Consider the following 19,096-nt stretch of genomic DNA (forward strand, 5'->3'; position numbering starts at 1 on the left):
GAAATTCAAAAACTTCATTTTCACCAACACTTTACCTTCATTCATTTTTCACATCTTTCTTTACGGGAGAAAGTCAGAACCCTCCACAAAAATGACGAATTTTTTTTGCTTTTTTGCATTTTCGAGTTGCACAAGCACAATCACCACACAATGCACACACGAGTCATGCACATTGAGTCATGTCGTGTCACCACATCGAATTGAGTTTATACACGAGTTGTACGCACGAATACACATCAAGTCATATCACATTGAGTAGAGTTTGCACATATTGAGTCGATTTGAGTACATCGAGTTACACCAAGCCTTGAGTCAACCTCAAGCCAACCAAATGTCAAGGTCCTTTGGCAATATTTGACTTTTTTGCAGGGTTTAGGAACATTGCCCCCGCTGACAATTTTTCCAAGATTGGATTGTCATCTCCTCTGGCAATATCTCCAAGAATCAATTGTCGTGCATCTTCCTCAATTGGCATTTTTTCCAAGATTGGATTGTCATCTCAACTGGCAATGCTTCCAAGAGTGGATTATTGCGCACTTTTTCAATTGGCAATTTTCTAAGATTGGATTGTCATTTCCATTGGAAATTTTTCCAAGATTGGATCGTCATACGTTCACCAATTTTTCCAACGATATGAACGAAATACTAAACCAAGCCCAAACCGAGTCTAGGTCCACCTTACCTACAACCCAATGATCATGTGAGGGTCCAAATACCATACTCCTAATCCTAAATTAATTAGGACTCTTTTAGAAGTTTCTAGAAAGTTCTAGTTTATCCTTTCCGGAAATATAAAGATGAAAGAATTTGAGATTGAATAAAACTTCTCTTTTTGGTAATCCTTGTTCCATTCGAATTCAAATACGTTCAGAAATGATTTACATAAAAAACCCATTAGAAACCAAACTCCAAATAAAATAGATTATCCTTTTGAAATCATAGCACCACGTCAGGAATGTCGCATCGCGATGGAACCAACGTGTCGCGATACAACTGTCACGCCGGGTCAAAAAGAGTTTTATTTCGATTAGAATTATGATCTTTTATGATCGCTTTGACTCTCTTTTTTCCTTATAAATAGAGGTTGTTTCCCCATTTTCAAATCAGCTAGAACCATCAATCCCAAGCTATAACCACTTAGCTCCAATCATCAACAATCCTCATCAATAATCATCATAATTCTACTTATCATAACCCATATTTCTTAATTCCAATGTTATTAGCTTTAGCCTAAACACATCCTTGATACATCTAAATCATTCACAATACCTCCTTTGTGATATTTGAACACTCCAAACCATACTCGACGTTTCCTTCGACCTCAACGTGAATGGTTGATAGTTCTGAGGGTTTGGTCCCAAATCTATATTTCAATTCATATTTTATTTATTTACTTTATTGATTTAACTTTCTTAAAGTTTCCTAGTGTGTGTATTGTTTTAATAGAAAGAAAGTTGAGGAATCAAAGTAAGTAATTCGTCCTAATTATTCTTTTGATTTTGGAGTAGAAATCATGCTTAGGATGTTATTATAATTTCTAGTATCATGTTTAGGATAATACTTTGATTTGATTATTAGTGACATGCTAGGATTTGTTATTAATCCGTTTAGTATAATGCCTAGGATCTTACTATTGACGATGTTTTGATGATGATATTATGATGATGATTGTTGCGCTAATTTTATATTGTTTGATTATTCAGGATTTATTGTTATTGCCTGATCACACCCCTTTTTGCAGGTTTAAAGGGAATTTGTACTTGAAATCACGCCTAATAAGATAATTAATTATTTGAAATTTCGGCTAATATGAATTTAATTCAAGTGATCACCAATAATAGATTTGATTGTGCATTAATAATTAACCAACATAGATTAAATATGCTCAAGATTAATTTGATGTATGTATGTTGATCCAAAAGCGTACATGAATAACATAAGAATTGAGTAGAGGCCTATTTAGGGCGGGTTCAATCTCATTTAGGTTAGATTCGTACCATCATCCCCGAACATCCAGTCATGGTTCTATACCACTATGGAGTTAGTGATCTCCGTGATCGTGAATGGGGTGTAACCTTCACACCCGTGAATGATTTACAAGTTCCTAAAACTTGTTGGCGACTCTTTTATCTCTAGCTTCTTTTCCTTGGGATGCCTCCATGCTTAAAAGCATGAATCATAGTAGGGCTCTATGAGAGTTGAAAATCTCCCTACAGTCCTCTTGTTCCTTTGGTTTTTGCTTTGGTTTTAGATTTCTTGGTGTGTTAAAAATTAGAGACTCTTTTTATGTACGTCTTTAGGCATGGTATTTGGATGATGGCACTATTATTGGTGATACCTTGCTGATAGGGAAGGTTATGGAGTTGATTATTGAAGATGAGCCTCATCTCGGACTTCACCTCAACATGGAAAAATCAGAAGTTATCTGGCTAACAGAAGACCCTCGTAGCAGGCTTGTAGGTTTCTTTCCCCTTGATATTGCTCGGCCTCTGCATAGAGTTAAATTGCTTGGTGGTCCTGCCAGTTCCGACTCCACATTTAGTGGTGAGCTTGTGATCATGCAGAGGGACCAAGACCATTGCGCTTATGGTTTAGGTTGCTAAGCTTGATGATCCTTAGTGTGAGTTGTTGTTACTTAGAGCATGTAATGGCATTTCAAAGTTCTACTTTTCCTTGCGTATTTGTATTCCAGGTGTTTTTGAGGCGCCTCAACGCTCTTTTGATGCAGCTCTTCAGTTTTCCTTGGAGCGTATTGTTACTGCTTCAGGCCAGGATTCGGCAGTAGCGGCTTGCCACCTTACCTTTTGCTTTTGAAGGGCTTGGTGCTTATTTTGCGATTGTTGTTCAACATTATGCTTTTCTCGCTTCGCGTTTGCAGTCTGTTGGCTTGTAGACTTAGCTTATGTGGCATGCTGGTATTGTTGGTTATGGTCGTGCCTTTGACGATGCTTTGAGTCTATTTAATAGAGTTATAGAGTCTGACATTGAAGTAGAGTTAATTTATGGCCAAACCCTCAAACAGTTCTACCTTTCACGCCTTGGTATAAGTACGGAACTTCGAATAAAGTACGGACTTCTTGGAATGCTTAAGGGATGTGTGATGAAATTAGGATGGTTGAATTATATGTGTAATGTAAGAGGAGGAAGAGAGAATTAATGTTGCTTCCCCAAAACTCGTAAATTAGCCTCGTATTTATAGAGAAAAATGACGAGGCATTGTGAAAGAAAAAGGTACCGCGATGCATAAACTAAACCAATAATTAGGATAAGCACGAAAAATTAAAGCTTCTATAAATACGGATACACCCAATATGTCGAGACTCATTGGCATGGATAAATTGACCAAGGTGCCATGGAACGGTACCAAATGTTATCTTTTTACAAAGAGAAAACGCGTAAAAAGAGAAATTCAGTACCATTGCACGGCACTTAGGACCGTGTGATGGTACTCTTGCTGTGACGCGGTACATTTGACAATTTTTACGTGTTTTAAAAACTTTCATAACTTTTGAAACGTAACTCCGAATAAGGCGTATAATATATCGTTGGAAAAATCTTTAAGTCTACTTTCTAACACAATTAAAATCAGGTCAATTTTTTAAAAAAATTTTAATATATGGCCGTTTTAGTGCAAGGGTGTCGATTTTGAGCCGAGTTTTAGTGTTTTGCTCATATCTTCTTCGTTTTAAATCGGAATTGGGTTTATGATATATCGTTGAAAATATTATTTCAAAACCTATCAAATCAAATAGTATTTGAATCAAAGTTATGGGGCCATAAAATCAGTTTTGCTCGGTTTTTGGATTGTGGTCACGAAAAGAGAAAAACAAGTCATGGTTTGGGAAAATGGGCTAGGAATTGGATTGGTTTAGGTAAATTAAATGGAAATGTGTTGGGATAAGGGTATGGTTTTAGATTAAATACTCAACCCGACCAATAATGGCGGTGAAAGGTTGTTCATCATCGGGTTTGGTTTTAGGGAGACATTTTTATTTGTCTACATGTGGCGCTCCGAATCTTCTAAAAAATGCCTCCTTTATTTGTATATACTAGAATGTACCCATGCCAATGCATGAGATATATATATGTTAAGGAAAAAAATTAGTATAACTGGAAGTAATAGATTTTTTTATTTTTTGAAAGGAAGTTATGGTTTTTTTTTTAAGTTAATTATTTGGAGTAGGGGAGTTATTTGGAAGTTGTTTTCCACAAAGAAAAAAAAATATATAGTGCAAGAGAATTAAGAGTTAGGGTTTTGGAGTGTTGTAGTTAAGTGTGCAAAATAACTCTTAAATTATATATAAGATTAGATTGTTCATTAAATTTTAATTTTAATCTGTATTGTAATTTTATTAATAGGCATTAATGAGGCAATTGAATTCATCAAACTACTTCTTGCAAAAGGTCAAATGAAATCACGAGAAAAATACTAAAATACCAATCTCACTTAAAGTCGGCAAGGATTTTTCGTGGCAAACCAAATTATACGTTATATTTTCCTATTGTGGATATAAATGAAGAAGCAGAAGAAGTACGATATCCAAGCTAAAGAACTACTCCCTCCGATTTTTTAGTACAATTTTGTAAATACCTTAACAATTTTAAATTAAAAGTAGGCCCACAATTGATGACAATTAGATAAAGTTGTTGATTTATTTTCCAATATTTCATGTGATAAACAAAAATTGTTTATCACATAGATAAACTTGGGCATCCTCATAAACTATTCACCCACTATTACTTTTTATTATAATTTTTAATTCCCAATGAACCCACACGTATACAAATTTTAACAAATTTAACTCAACAACATAAAACACGGTATTAGACAAAGTGTTCGTTGCATTAAATATTTGAGGAAAAAATGGGAGTAACTTGTAATCAAACTAAGTGTATGGCGTGAAGAGTATGTAGACTCATCAACTCATTGATTAAACAAGACAATCTAACTAATTGTTGATAGCTCTAAGCAAGAAACTTTTTTTTATTGGTTTATTTGCTTGATATTTTGTCACTTAATAAAGATATGGCATCATGCCGACATCTTATGCACTAGTTTAGTTGTCTAGTATTTATTTCCAATTAATGAGGTGTACATGGACAAGCAAGTCGGTTATCCCTTGATTTCCTCATACATCTAATCTATCAATGTTATATAATGTATGATTCTTCTCATAGTTTTCATCAACTCTAAATTAATCTTAGCCAAAAACAAAAATCATTACAAGTTATTTCATCCAAGAAAGATTTTAAGATCTAATGAACACCCAAATTGCCCTCAATGAAACACAAATTCGCTATGATCGAAATGATGAACTCAAAGCGTTCGATGAAGGAAAACTTGGGGTTAAAGGGCTTATAGATGCTGGAATCAAAAAAATTCCTAGCATGTTTCTTAGACCGCTAGAGGATCGTTTAAAAGATTTTGGTATAAGTTGCGAAAATATAAGTGTGCCAATAATAGACTTTTCTTATCTTAGTGAAAATAAAGATCAAACTGCTAAGATTACTAAGAAAATTATTATGGCATCAAAAAAATGGGGATTTTTTCAAGTTATAAACCATGGGATTCCAAAGAAATTGTTAGAAAAGATGATAAACTGGAGTCGAATGTTTCATGAACAAGATGATGAAATTAAGAAAAAAATTTATAGCCGCGATTTTCAATCAAAGCATGTGTACTTTTTTAGCAACCATGACTTGTACCAGTCAAAGGCTGCAAATTGGAGGGACACTTTGTATGTCAACGCTCGAAATACTGGCGGTGAAGTTGATGCTCAAAAGTTGCCTCTTATATGTAGGTATGTTTTTTATGTCTTTCTCACACGAGGTACACTTATTTATCTTCCAAAATTGATTTACAAAATTGGGGTTTTTATGCATAATATATATACTTTGATTCCTCCTTACCCTTATAAATTCTCAATTCACCCATAAGCTTTGTCTCTTATTACAAATCTCTTATTGAAAAAAAAATTATAATTCTCATTTTACCTTAACTTAATTTTAATTTTCTTTTAAACACCAGAACCTGACTACCAAATAATAATATAGAATCAAGTAATAATGAGAACCAAGGCTAAAATAAGAACTAGGAACTAATCTAGGCACTTAGATCTTGTTAATCGCACAATCCATATGCCTCCGTGTCATTAATGGCATTTTCATAATATTTTAACTTTACAAAGTAGTTTACAATTTTTCTTCCCTAAAAAGTAAATGAAAAATTAGTAAAAGTAAATGAAATCAGTCATAAAGTAAATGAAATTGTCTTAAATAAAAAAATAAATAAATAAAAAAAAAATTGGGAATTAGTTTAAAAGGTATGGAATTATTAAAAATGGAATTAATGAGCATGGGGAACACCTTATCCGTCCGATTATAATGATCTAAGACCCTACACGATCTCGTGTGTGTGTTTGTGTGTGTGTGTGTGTGTGTGTATGTGTGTATGCTTATGTATATGTATACCTTTAAACAACCAACCTCCACCCTAATTTTTTATCCTGCTTCTAAACACCTACACCAATGACTTTTAATTGGGGGCAAAGGGAATATAAATTTCCCTAAAATCTAAGCCTATATACATAAGCTATCTACCAATTAATATAAAAAGTGCATTAAGCTTTGGTTTGTAAGCAAATTAGTAATATATGTAGAGATGGAAACGGCTCTTGAATCCGATCCTAATCAGGTGAATCTAGTTCCATTTTATAGGATTAAAATCTTATAATTTTAGACCAACGGATCCAAAATAATTTTCGATGGACAAGGCCTACATCTAGATTTTGCTTATGACATCTAGATTCGATCCATAAACCTGTTTCATAATTTATTAAAACAATTTTCACTTATTTATATTTTTCTTTTAGGAAGGTTTTTTGTTTTGTTTTTTTTTTTTTTTTGTTTTTTTATACGAAGTTTTTAAATTAGTACTTCTTATTTCTTTTAATTGTTAATGAGTACTTTTTTTAATTATATCATCTATTTCATACAGTACACTCTTACCAAAATTTAAAAATTACCGTTGATAAATGATTCACTAATTGACTAATTTGAATCACAATTAATATAAAAAATTTAATTAAGAATTTCTTCATTTATAAATTAAAAAAACTTTATTCTGACTTTCATTTGCGTGAGAATTATCTAATCTATTTTATATAATGTTTAATTTGACTTTCCTAAAAAAAATTAAAATATACTACATTTATTTCATATTATTTGCAACTTTTACCAATTATAGATGTTACTCAATACTTTTAATAAATGTTTACCCTTCTTTTTGGATGTCATTTATCCCTATGTGTCTCCTCATCACATGCATCAATATTTTTCTCTCTCTATTTTATACTCTTATGCAAATTTTGCATTGGAGTCCGAGGCACTCCAAAGTTCCAGGTTATATGTAACAGAAATAGTATATACTTTAAGTTTTTCTTGTATTACTGTTTATGTGTAACTTCTTAATTTCTTTAATTTACATCGTTAATTCTTTTTAGTTGATACTTTTAGGCTTTGGGATCTATTCACATAAGTTATTTTGACTTCATTTTATGATTTTATGAAAAAATGTATTCGTCTATCTCAATCTCTATATTTTAAATATCTATATTTATAAATGTTTAAAACTATATGTTCACAAACTTGGCTTCATAAAATGTTTCAACTATAATGACACAAAAGAATTATTTAGATAAAAATTAGGTTTTTTTTTTTTTGGAAAATTGATGGTGCAAGCATGTAAGTTTAATAAATGAACTTAAAAATATTATTTCTCACTTGATTTTATGTAAAAGAAATATCTAAAAATAATAATTGTTTAACAACAAATAAAGTTACATATGGATTTGATGGAACTTGAATTGAATCTGAAAATTTTGTCAAATCTGCGACATCGAGGGTATATGTAGATCAGAAGAATTCGTTCTAGATACAGACCGGTGACATCCTTCAATATAACAACCTAAGCAACTGATTATTAAGCTAATATAATATGTTAGCAATTGAATTTATTTATTTTTACAATATGTGTAAATAAAGTCACCTATGGATTTTTTCTTATTAAATGCAAAACTTTAATGCAAGTTTACTTGATTTATAAGAGGATACACATAAAGTGTGTACCCTACGAGTCAATTGGTTTTGAATGTATAAATATTTATATAATAATTATTTTTTTGCAGAGATGTGACATTGGAGTACATTAATCACATTCATAAGCTTGGTGATCGCATACTTATGTTAATATCAGTAGGTCTTGGACTTGAACCTGAGTGTCTTGGAAATATGGCAAAATGTACAAAAAGTTGGGCTTTAGCTAACAATTATTACCCACCATGTCCAGAACCAAAATTAACCATGGGAACCGATGCTCATGTTGATACTTCATTTATTACAATACTCTTACAAGACAATATTGGTGGACTCTAGGTTCTTCATGAAAACAAATGGGTTAATATTGAGCCTGTTACCGATGGTTTGATTATTAACTTTGGAAATATACTTCAGGTTTTGTTTTTATACCTTGTAAAATAAATCATCAAACTTTATAGTTCCTAGATTTCTTTGAAAATGTCAAGTATTATATTGTTGTGATACACTATTTATAACTCTTATCTTATATCTTATAGATGATAACAAATGATATGATAAAAGGTGCTTATCATAGAGTGATTACAAATAGTGCTAGACCAAGGCTTTCAATTGCAATATTTTATAATGGTGTTATCTCATTCGAGAAGATACATGGTCCAATAAAGGAGCTAACATCTGAAGAAAACCCACCTATTTATAGGAAATTCTCAACTGAGGAGCTTGTCAAAAACTTTTTCTCTAAATCACTTGAAGAGGTTGGATCCAATCTAGATTACTTCAAATTTCAATATCACGATTGTGGCAACTAATTGAAATAGCAGATGTGTTATTAAATTGTGTTTATAGTTACATAATAAATAATCTTATATGATACCTGTGTAGCAATATATGTTTTCTTTACAATTTCATGAGACACCATTTGTTAATATGTATTTTTTTTTTGTAAGATCATATTTATAGCATGTATATTTTTTTTAATGGAATAAAGAGGGTGATTTCATTAATAGTAATAGTCATTTGGCACTTACAATCATCCCTTAAAAGATCTAAATTCTCAATACAAGTATTAAACACACTAAACTAATGGCATCGCTTTTGAACCAATTAATATTCATATTTCCAACAAAAATGGATTGTAATTGTTATCCATATTTAATACGCTCATAGTAATTTTAATGTTCGTTATCCTCATATAGCTACACTTAACACATACATAAGTATAGGTTTTTGATAACCTAATGATGAGTGACGACCTTTCACCGCCATTTGGTCGAGTTGCGTATCCTAGCCTTTTTCCTTTTAATCCCTAAACCATTTTATTTAAACCCATTTAAGCCCATACCATATTATCAAGCAAAAATTATTTTTGAGCCTCATAATTTTTTTTTTCAAACCTTATATGGTTTAATAGCCCTTGAAATAAGCTTTCCAATGATGGATAAGTCATAAGCCCAGCTATGATTTAAACCGAATGAGATACGAGCAAAATACTAGACTCAGGCCAAAACCGACACCCTTGCACAATTTTGTTTGTATTTTAAAATCTAAAATTGATTTTGACTTAATTCTAATTGGTATAGAAAGCAGAATTCAAGAGCTTCCCAACGATACCTTATTTGACTTATTCTGAGTTTGGATTCAAAAGTTATGGAAATTTTAACAAATTGCGTACAACCTATTTTAACATGCCGCATTCATGCCATGTCAATTTCTGACGCGTCATGTCCATTGAAATGTGAAGTGCCGCTTTACGTCCGTGTAAATTTTTTTTTTCCATTTTTCTCGATTTACTGTGAAAAATCATGAACTTTCGCCTTACCACGCCATTTTTGCCATGTAACGTCAAATACTAATGTGTAACGTTAATTTTCGATGTGACATGTTAATCCTTTGCCTTCTTTTTATCTTTCTCCTGCATCCTTGCCTATAAGGGTTCTAGGCACCGATTAATACGCATAATCAGCCCTATTTTACACTTTTAATTTTCTTCATCATTATTCCTTCAAGAAATTCAAAGAGATATTAGGCGTGAAAGGTTGAAATCTTTGAGGGTTTGACAAATCTAAACTCTATTTAAATTTAATTCTTTAATTTAAATTTATTAAAGTTTTGAAGTTACTAACATTATTTTATTCAAGATTTGTAGACACCTAATTGTGTCTCCTCGACTCAAACTCGATGATGAGGGACCTTTCACCGCCATTTGATTGAGTTGCGTATCAAATCCGTGAATTGCATGAACTCCTACCCCATAATTTATTGTAATCCACCTAATTCAATCCATTTCTCCCAAACATCTATGTAAACCCTTTTCTTAGCCCAAAATAATCCATAAGTCTTAGCCTAATTTTCTCTTTTCTTAACTGTAGTCCAAAACAGAGAATAGCCCTTAACATAAGCTTTTCAACGATATTTCATAAGCCCATTTTGATTTAAAACGAATGAGATATGAGCCAAATACTACACTCGACCCAAAATTGACATCCTTATACTCAAATGTCCATATCTTAAAACATACTAATGATTTTGACCTAATTCAAATTTGGTTAGAAAGTAGACTTCTAGAATCTTTCCAATGATATATTATTTTCCTTACTCCAAGTTTGGGATCAAAATTTATGCCCAAAATAAAAAATGTGTAAACCAATTTTTCCCGGACACGTCATCTCTACTACAAACGGCAAAAGCTGACATAGTAGGGCATTTTCCTTTTTGGGACGCCAGTTTTCCTTCCATTTCTAATCCCTTCCACATTTTGACCTATAATACAAAACAGTTTTAGGTCTTTGATTAGCAACGTTCAAGATCAAAAAATCTTATTCTGGCACTTACACTTTTAATACTCCCAATCATCATTAATCCTTGAAGCAATTCAAGAGACAAACCTTTGCAATACTCGCAGTTATTCTCTTAAACAAAGACATAAAAGTGAAAATTCTGATGAGGGTTTGAGAAATCTTATCTTAGATGTCAATTAGTAGTGCATACAGGTCAGGTTAGCTGTTAATGTAGCAGTTAATAGTATGAGTATTTGGCAAAATTAAAATAGTGATTGAAATGTTAAATTACAATAGAAATCCATACGTAATAAGGCTTGTAAGCTATATAATAATACTAGATCTTCGAATTTTAGTAAAAACTAAAGAATTAACACGAAAATTAAGGGGAAGTACTCTAATCCTTGAAAGAATAATAGAGAGTCACTTTCTAATCGCAACTATGATCACATATCAAACAAGTAACGCTCAGAGGATTAACTCCTACTAATAAAACAAAATACAGACTCTTGAAAAAAAACTTTATTTATATGCACGTACATTTATAGGGTGAAAAACTTACTAAGATAAGATAGGAAACTAATAATTAGGGATGTCAACGCGGCAGGGTGGGGCGGGGCGGGTTTTGGCATTCCCATCCCCATCCCCACCTCACATTTTCATCCCCATCCCCACCCCCATCCCCATGACAGGTTTGAAAATTATCCCCCATCCCCGCCCCGGTGGGTCCAACTCTAAAACCACCTCCACCCCATTCCCACGTGGATATCCATCCCCATCTCAGCCCCACATAATCCCCGCCCCATCCCCGCTAAATTCCCACTTTAAATCCACCACAAATAATATATTTAAATCTATTCCCAAAAAAAAAAAAAAAAAAAAACAACATTTAAACTATAAATCTATACTACAGGCCTATAGCTCACATAAAACAAAATTAGTATTACATACTTAACATAATGAAGTTAAAAAAAAAAGAAAACAGTAACTAATTTTATACACTCCAAACTAATAAATGTAACTCCAAATTGTCCAAAGTCCAAATATTAAAAATACTACAAGTCTACTAATATTAAAATACATAATAAAAAATCCATTAGGCCTTGAATTATTCGGTGCAAACTCCACTTATTCCGAAATCGATATCCCATGTTTCAAATTCTTCCTCTAATTCTCCCACTAATTTAGCAATTCATCTTAGTTAATTAGTCAAATTATTTTTCATCGAAAAAATGGTAAGGGAAGGAATAATTCGGGAAAATAAAAAAAATAAAAAATGAGTTAGAGAGAGTGTCGATAGGAAGAAGTACAGATCGAAGTTTTGATCGGAGCTTTAACCGACGCACAACTCAGCGGCGGAGATTCAGAGGTGGTGATTGATAAGAGCCTGAGAGGAGAGAGGAGAGAGGAGAAAGTGTCGGCTAGGGTTATTTTAACATAAGAATGAGTGTGGGTTTTTTTTTTCTCTAGAAGTCTAGAAACTTCATTAGTTAGTAACTTTTTTTTTTATTTTTTATTTTTTTTTTACTGTTGTAGGGAATTTTTCAAATTCAACCTTGAGCCCCACAGTGATCATGCTTTTAAGCAAGGTGGCGTCCAAAGGAAAGGAAGCTAGAGATAAAAGAGTCACCAACAAGTTTTAGGAATTTGTAAACCGTTCACGGGTGTGAAGGTTACACCCCATTCACGATTACAGAGATCGCTAACTCCACAGTGGTCTGTAACCATGACTGGATATTCGGGGATGATGGTACGAATCCAACCTAAAAGAGATTGAACCCCCTAAATCGGCCTCTAATTATTCTTATGATATTCATGTGCGCTTTCCGATCAGCATACATACATCAAATTAATCCTAAACCTGTTTAATCTACGTTGGTTGATTATTAATGCACAAATAAATCTATCATTGGTGATCACTTGATTAAAATCATATTAAGCCTAAAATCAAAATATTAATTTTCTTATAAGGCGTGATTTCAAGTACAATTTCCCTTTAAACCTGCAAGAAAGGGCGTGATCAAGCAGTAACAATAAATTATGAATAATCAAGCAATGTTTTAATTGACACAACAATCATCATCATAATAAAAATCATCAAATTAGTAAGATCCTAGGCATGATACTAAACGGATTAATAATAAACCCTAGCATGTCACTAATTAAAACCATAATCAAAGCATTAGTCTAAACATGATACTAGGAAGCATGATATTAGAAATATTAATTAACACCCTATCATGATACTAGGAATTAAAATAAACATCCTAACATGATACTAGGAATCAAAATTAACATCCTAACATGATACTAGGAATTAAAATAATAATTAAGTAATCGAACTACTTACTTTGATGCCTCGATCTCTTTCTATCAAAACAATACACACGTTAGTAAACTTCAAAAATATTAAAACAAATAAACCAAATAGATTAAACAAGAATTGAAATATAGATTTGGGACCAAACCCTCAGAACTATCAACCTTTCACGTCGACGTCGAAGTTAACTTCGAGATTGGCTAAGAGTATTCAAAGCTCATGAAGAAGGTATGGTGTTTGATTAGGAAAAGTATAAAGGATGTGTGTTAGGACGTGTTTAGGCTAAAGCTAAGAAAAGAAAGAGAGAGAAAAGCATTAGCTTAGAGAAACGAATAGATGATGATTGTTGGTGATCGATCAAGCTTGTTGATGATTGAAAATGGGGTGAAACAACCTCTATTTATAAGAAAAAAAGAGGGTTGAAACGATCGGGAAATAGTCAGAATCCGATTCGGAGTAAAACAGATTCCATCGCGGCACGATAGCTTTGTCGCGACGCGAAAGTCTTGTCGCGGCGCGATGGTGCTGTCGCTCAGCGATGGTTTTTGAAAGATTGAATCCATACGGAATTCTAATCCCAATCGGATTGGGATAACTGAATATCCGTACGTATTCTATTTTGACCGGGATTAGGATCATTAAAAAAAAATGTTTTATCTGATGTAAAATTCTTAAATCCTTATCTATTAAAAAATAAGATAAATTAGAACCTTTTAGAGGATTCTAGAAGCTAACAATATATCCTAAGGGATTTAGGATCGAAAACAACCTTCCAGAGGATTCTAGAAGCTTGTAAAAAATCCTAATTGGTTTAGAAATGAGGTTAAGGTTAATGGACCCTCCACATAGTCATTGGGTCGCAGGTAAGACTTGGTTCGGGTTCGGTTAAGTATTTTGGCTATAACTTATTCGTTATAAGTCGGATTTGGGCTTATAATATATCGTTGTAAAGCTCTTTTCAAACCCCAACCAAATACACAATAATTGGACCAGAATCATGGACCAAAATAGACTGGTTTGGACGTTTTATAAAGAGGACCCGAAATGAATGATTTTAGTCTAAAACATTTAAGGAAAGGCTAGAAATGGTCAAGCTAAAGGGAATTCACGAGACTTTTCAACTCTTTCACCTTACTCGAGAATCAAAGATGTGAATGGTACTCATCACTGGGTTTGGTTTTTGGGGAGACACAACAGGTGTCTAGAGCTATATAAATTTTTATGTACATATGGGTTGGGTATAATGCGGGTATGGGTCGGGTATGGGGTGGTTCAGGCGGGGCGGGGCGGATATAGCTTAAAATCCACCCACGCCCCATCACCCATGGCGGGTATGGATTTTAGCCCCATCCAACTACACAATAATTGGACCAGAATCATGGATCAAAATAAACTGGTTTGGACGTTTTATAAAGAGTACACGAAATGAATGATTTTGGTCTAAAACATTTAAGGAAAGGCTAGAAATGGTCAAGATAAAGGGAATTCACGAGACTCTTCAACTCTTTCACCTAACTCGATAATTAAAGACGTGAAAGGTGCTCATCACTAGGTTTGGTTTTTGGGGAGACACAATCAAGTGTCTACAGCTATATAAATTTTTATGTACACATGGGTTGGGTATAATGTGAGTATTGGTCGGGTATAGGGTGGGTTAGGCGGGGCGGGGCGGGTATAGCTTAAAATCCACCCCCGCCCCATCACCAATGGCGAGTATGGATTTTAGACCCATCCCCGCCCCGCGACCCGCCAAAGCGAAACCCATCCACACCCCATCGGGGCAAGGATAAGGCGGGTCTCCTACTAGAGCCGCCCCACTAACATCCCTACTAATAATCATAACACTAAGATAAGATAGAAAACTAAGAATCCTAATCTTAATTTATCCACTAATCATATTTGTAACCAACTACTAATTTCATCCTAACATAACTAAATAAAAAAAATAACTATCCTAATAATCTAAACCCTTAAAGCCTGAAATAAAAAAAAATGAAAAAAAAACACCCATGAAAGGTAAAAATCCATAGGCAAAAATCACAATAATTAATAATAATTGTAGGATAGTGTAGTTTCTAAGAAACTCCATGCATCTTCAAGATTTTTAAGAAAATCATAACATTCTTCACAAATTAAACAATTATATATTCCATGAATCTTTGGACGATTTCTTTTCAATCAACTAACACGATTAACGTTTGAGAAAAGCTACAAATTAAAAACGCTACCTCTACCACTAACCACTACATAAAATGTTATTATACTAAACACTCTTATTTCTTTCCTACCTATTAGTGTTTTGATTTGGTTCTAACGCTAATCGCTACCTAAAACACTGCCTGTGAAATAGATCCTGAGCTTAGGTGGCAAAGAAAAGAGGCAATTAGGAAAAGAAATGCAAAATCATAGCAGCTGACAACGAAAAAGGGTAATTTCGTAAATTTACTATGAGAAGAGCAAATTCGTAAATGTACCTTTTTATTACTATAGTAAATTCCCCTTCCACTTGGTTTCAAAAAAAAATAAAAATCCATTTCCACTTTTTATGACTCAATAGATTTTATTTTGTTATTCATTTTCCCTATTTATTTTCATTCTATAGCTATTTCTTTGTTTTATTTTCTCTTGTTATTCTTTATTTTTATCAGCTTGTATTATAAATACCTTCTATGAGTTTTGTTTCGGGGATTTTTGGAACCCGAATGGGGATTATGGATTTCCTCGGGAGACAGATTCGATATGCAGCAATCGTACAGCCTGAACACCAACAAAACAACGAATCCATGCCCGCCATGGGTAATACTCAGTTGTCTAATCGATTCTTTTGTTATATTTCATATTTTATTTCATTATATATGCAAAATAAGAAGATAATAAATATGTTGTAGTTGTATTTTATCTATGTTATTTTTAATACATTTTTTTTTCTTTTATTGATTAAATGTAGTGAAATTACCGTGTATGGCACGGGAGCTAATCTAGTTGATTATTAGTTCTAAGTTCTAACCAAAGTGTACGTATGCATTGATGAATGTTGTTAAGAAAATTAGATTTGACAACAACTTTAGATGTTGTCATAAAAGGACAACAAGTTTAGGAGAGAACTGACCCGATCTTAAATTGATTTGAACAAATCACGTTTAGATTTCGATTTGTGTGGATATAGTATAATAATTTAGCATCAGTTATATTAAAAATAAACTCAACCTGACCCGATCGAGCTCACCAAACTCGTCCTAGTTACCTGAATTGACATCTTTAGGCAAAACAATATAAGTTCACTTAGGAACTTCTTCTATGTAAAATGTCGGAATTGAAATTAATACTATGTATCCGTAGGTTTGGAAACAAATTTCTCATATGCGCTTCACATGGTATCTAATTCTAATTGTGAGTTATTAAGTGTTGGTCCTAAAATTAAACTTGTTTCGGGGTATTTTAAACCTCTATTATAGACAAATGAAAGGCCAATAAGCGGCCCAACTATAAGCCGCCACGTGGCATCCAACTCAGCTATAACAGGCCAATACGAGCATGACAGGTGTCTTAAGAGAGACATCAAATAATGAAGGGCTCAAAGCCTATTAAAGGAAGAATACCAAGTATAAAGCATACCCTAAGACACGTGTCTATCACGTATAGGGCAGCCAATCGTCCTAGGTTATGAAATGATATGTCCATTTTATATAGTGATTTTCCCATGTCCCTTGGTCATATTTAGGAGTATTTTTGGCTCTATGGAGCTATTTTTATTACTAATATGCGTTTTCTAGTGTTTTCATTGCTTTGGTATTGTTTTAAAGGAAATTATAGATTTGGAGCATTTTCCCGAACTTATTTGAGCCACTATGAGCATTGGATTAGGATCGCGCACATATGACCACATTCCGTATCCCAAGACCGCGTTAGAGAAATCAAACCGGTGATTAAAGGGCTCGGCGAAGAAGAAGAGACCGAGGTAACGGACCGAGTCACAAAGACCCAAAGAGGAATCCCGATTGGGCCAAGGAGCCCAATCGAAAAGTTCTTGTTGCCTGGATGCTCGCCCGACCGGGGGCAGCCCTCGCCCTGAGGCGCGCCCGGCCGGGCGAGGAAGGAAGAATAGTAGCAGCCCTCGCCTTGAAGCGCGCCAGACCGAGCGAGCGAGCTAGAGTTTCTCAGCCGAAGCCGGACCTGGCCGGGCGAGATAGCGCCCGACCGAGCGCGTGTTTGTGAGGAGTTTTAATGATGATTTTCTACTTTGTTTTAATTTAGGATTTCTTAGCTTAGTATAAATACGCTATTGTTAAGCGAGACAATTACGTCATTCATTAGTTAATTTCCATATTTTAATTTTAAGCTTTTGATTAATACTCTTGTTCTCTCAACTCCTTTGGTTTATGCAATTCAATATTTCCGTTTATTTTGGTAACGATTTCTTTCCCTTTTATTTTCAGTAATTTAATTGTTTGATTTATCATGTCTAGTTTTATTGCTTTGTTAGTTTAAATTTCAATATGTGTGAGTAGTTTAATTTTAAAGTTCGTGGGGATCCATAAATAATATGAAGGGGTAATCTATTATTGTTGATTGGTATGCCTTGAGTGCTACGAGCCGATACCAATCAGACCCAGGAGAGGCGCATTGGACTACGGCCAAGAATATCCTAAAGTACCTAAAAAGGAACAAGGATAAATTTCTAGTCTATGGTGGGAGTAAGGATTTGGTTATTAAAGGTTATATCGACGCAAGCTTTTAGACTGACAGAGACGACTTCAAGTCACAATCAGGGTACGTCTTCTGTCTAAATGGAGGAGCGTTCATTTGGAAGAGTGCTAAGCAAAGCACGATTGCAGATTCTACAACCGATGCCGAATACTTGGCAGCTTCAGAAGTAGCTAAGGATCGGAAGCGGCCTCTAGCTAGGCATTCCGATCACATGACCTCACTGAATAATTAGCTTTCCTAATTAATTCCGAACCCTCTATCGGAATAATACACTTGTTCGAAGGACACCAATCCTTTCAATCTCCCACTTGTCCTTCCGGAGAAGTGTGCTGATTGTGTCTACCCTGTTTCCTATGTCACTGAATGTCTCTTCATGAACTATAAGGTAAGATTCATTGTCATCCTTATTATTTCCAGAAGTGTTTCTTGATTTCAGAGTTCGACTTTTAATAAGTAGATGATTTCTAAATTCATCTGAGCACGACCATGCATTTCAACAGCCTCGCTCTTTGAGAGGCCTTGTAAACAACAAAGACATGTTCCCTACTGTTAATAAGGGGACATTCCCAGTCTTTCATTGTTAGCTTCCCTTACTAAGAGGCCCTAGCCGCCCAAGTGTTGCTTTTATAATTCCCTTGTACGGTAGACGTTTGACAGCATCAAAACGGACTAGTACTCAAACAAGAGAACTAACAATACTCATGGTTGAGGAAAGAGATTCTGATAGCCATAATGAGTAAAATACTTATGATGATTGTTACATCTCTTAAACTATTCTCATAGGTCAATCCGGTATTAGTTCCAAACCAATACTTGTGCAAATGATTTATGACATTCTTGTCCTTGTAGCATAAGAAACGGTGCTATAAATCATACTACACACTAATCTCGCGTGGTCATTAGTCGTCCAACTTTCAAATGACCTCGATTAGAGACAATTTCGATATGATATTCAACGTTCATTTAATAGGTGTTTCTTTATCCAAGACATTGTCTTGATACCCTATTTGAATATTCTCAAATTGAATGGACTAAACCATGACTAAATAGAAATGGAATACTAATTTGCGAAAAATTAAAATTACTCTATAAATGAATGGTTTAACTTAGTGTTTTACATTAAGATCTCCACAACTTAATTAAAAAACACAAACAGGGAAATTAATGCCGATCTCCGACACTCTTAATTCCCATA

General features: G+C 33.8%; 1 pseudogene; it reads left to right on the plus strand.

Annotated features, from left to right (window-relative positions):
• Positions 1 to 5,107: 5,107 nt before the first annotated feature.
• LOC110737889 lies at positions 5,108 to 8,968 on the plus strand (annotated as a pseudogene).
• The last annotated feature ends 10,128 nt before the right edge of the window (positions 8,969 to 19,096 follow it).

This window comes from Chenopodium quinoa, unplaced genomic scaffold, assembly GCF_001683475.1.
Source record: "Chenopodium quinoa cultivar QQ74 unplaced genomic scaffold, ASM168347v1, whole genome shotgun sequence".
Classification (NCBI taxonomy): domain Eukaryota; kingdom Viridiplantae; phylum Streptophyta; class Magnoliopsida; order Caryophyllales; family Amaranthaceae; genus Chenopodium; species Chenopodium quinoa.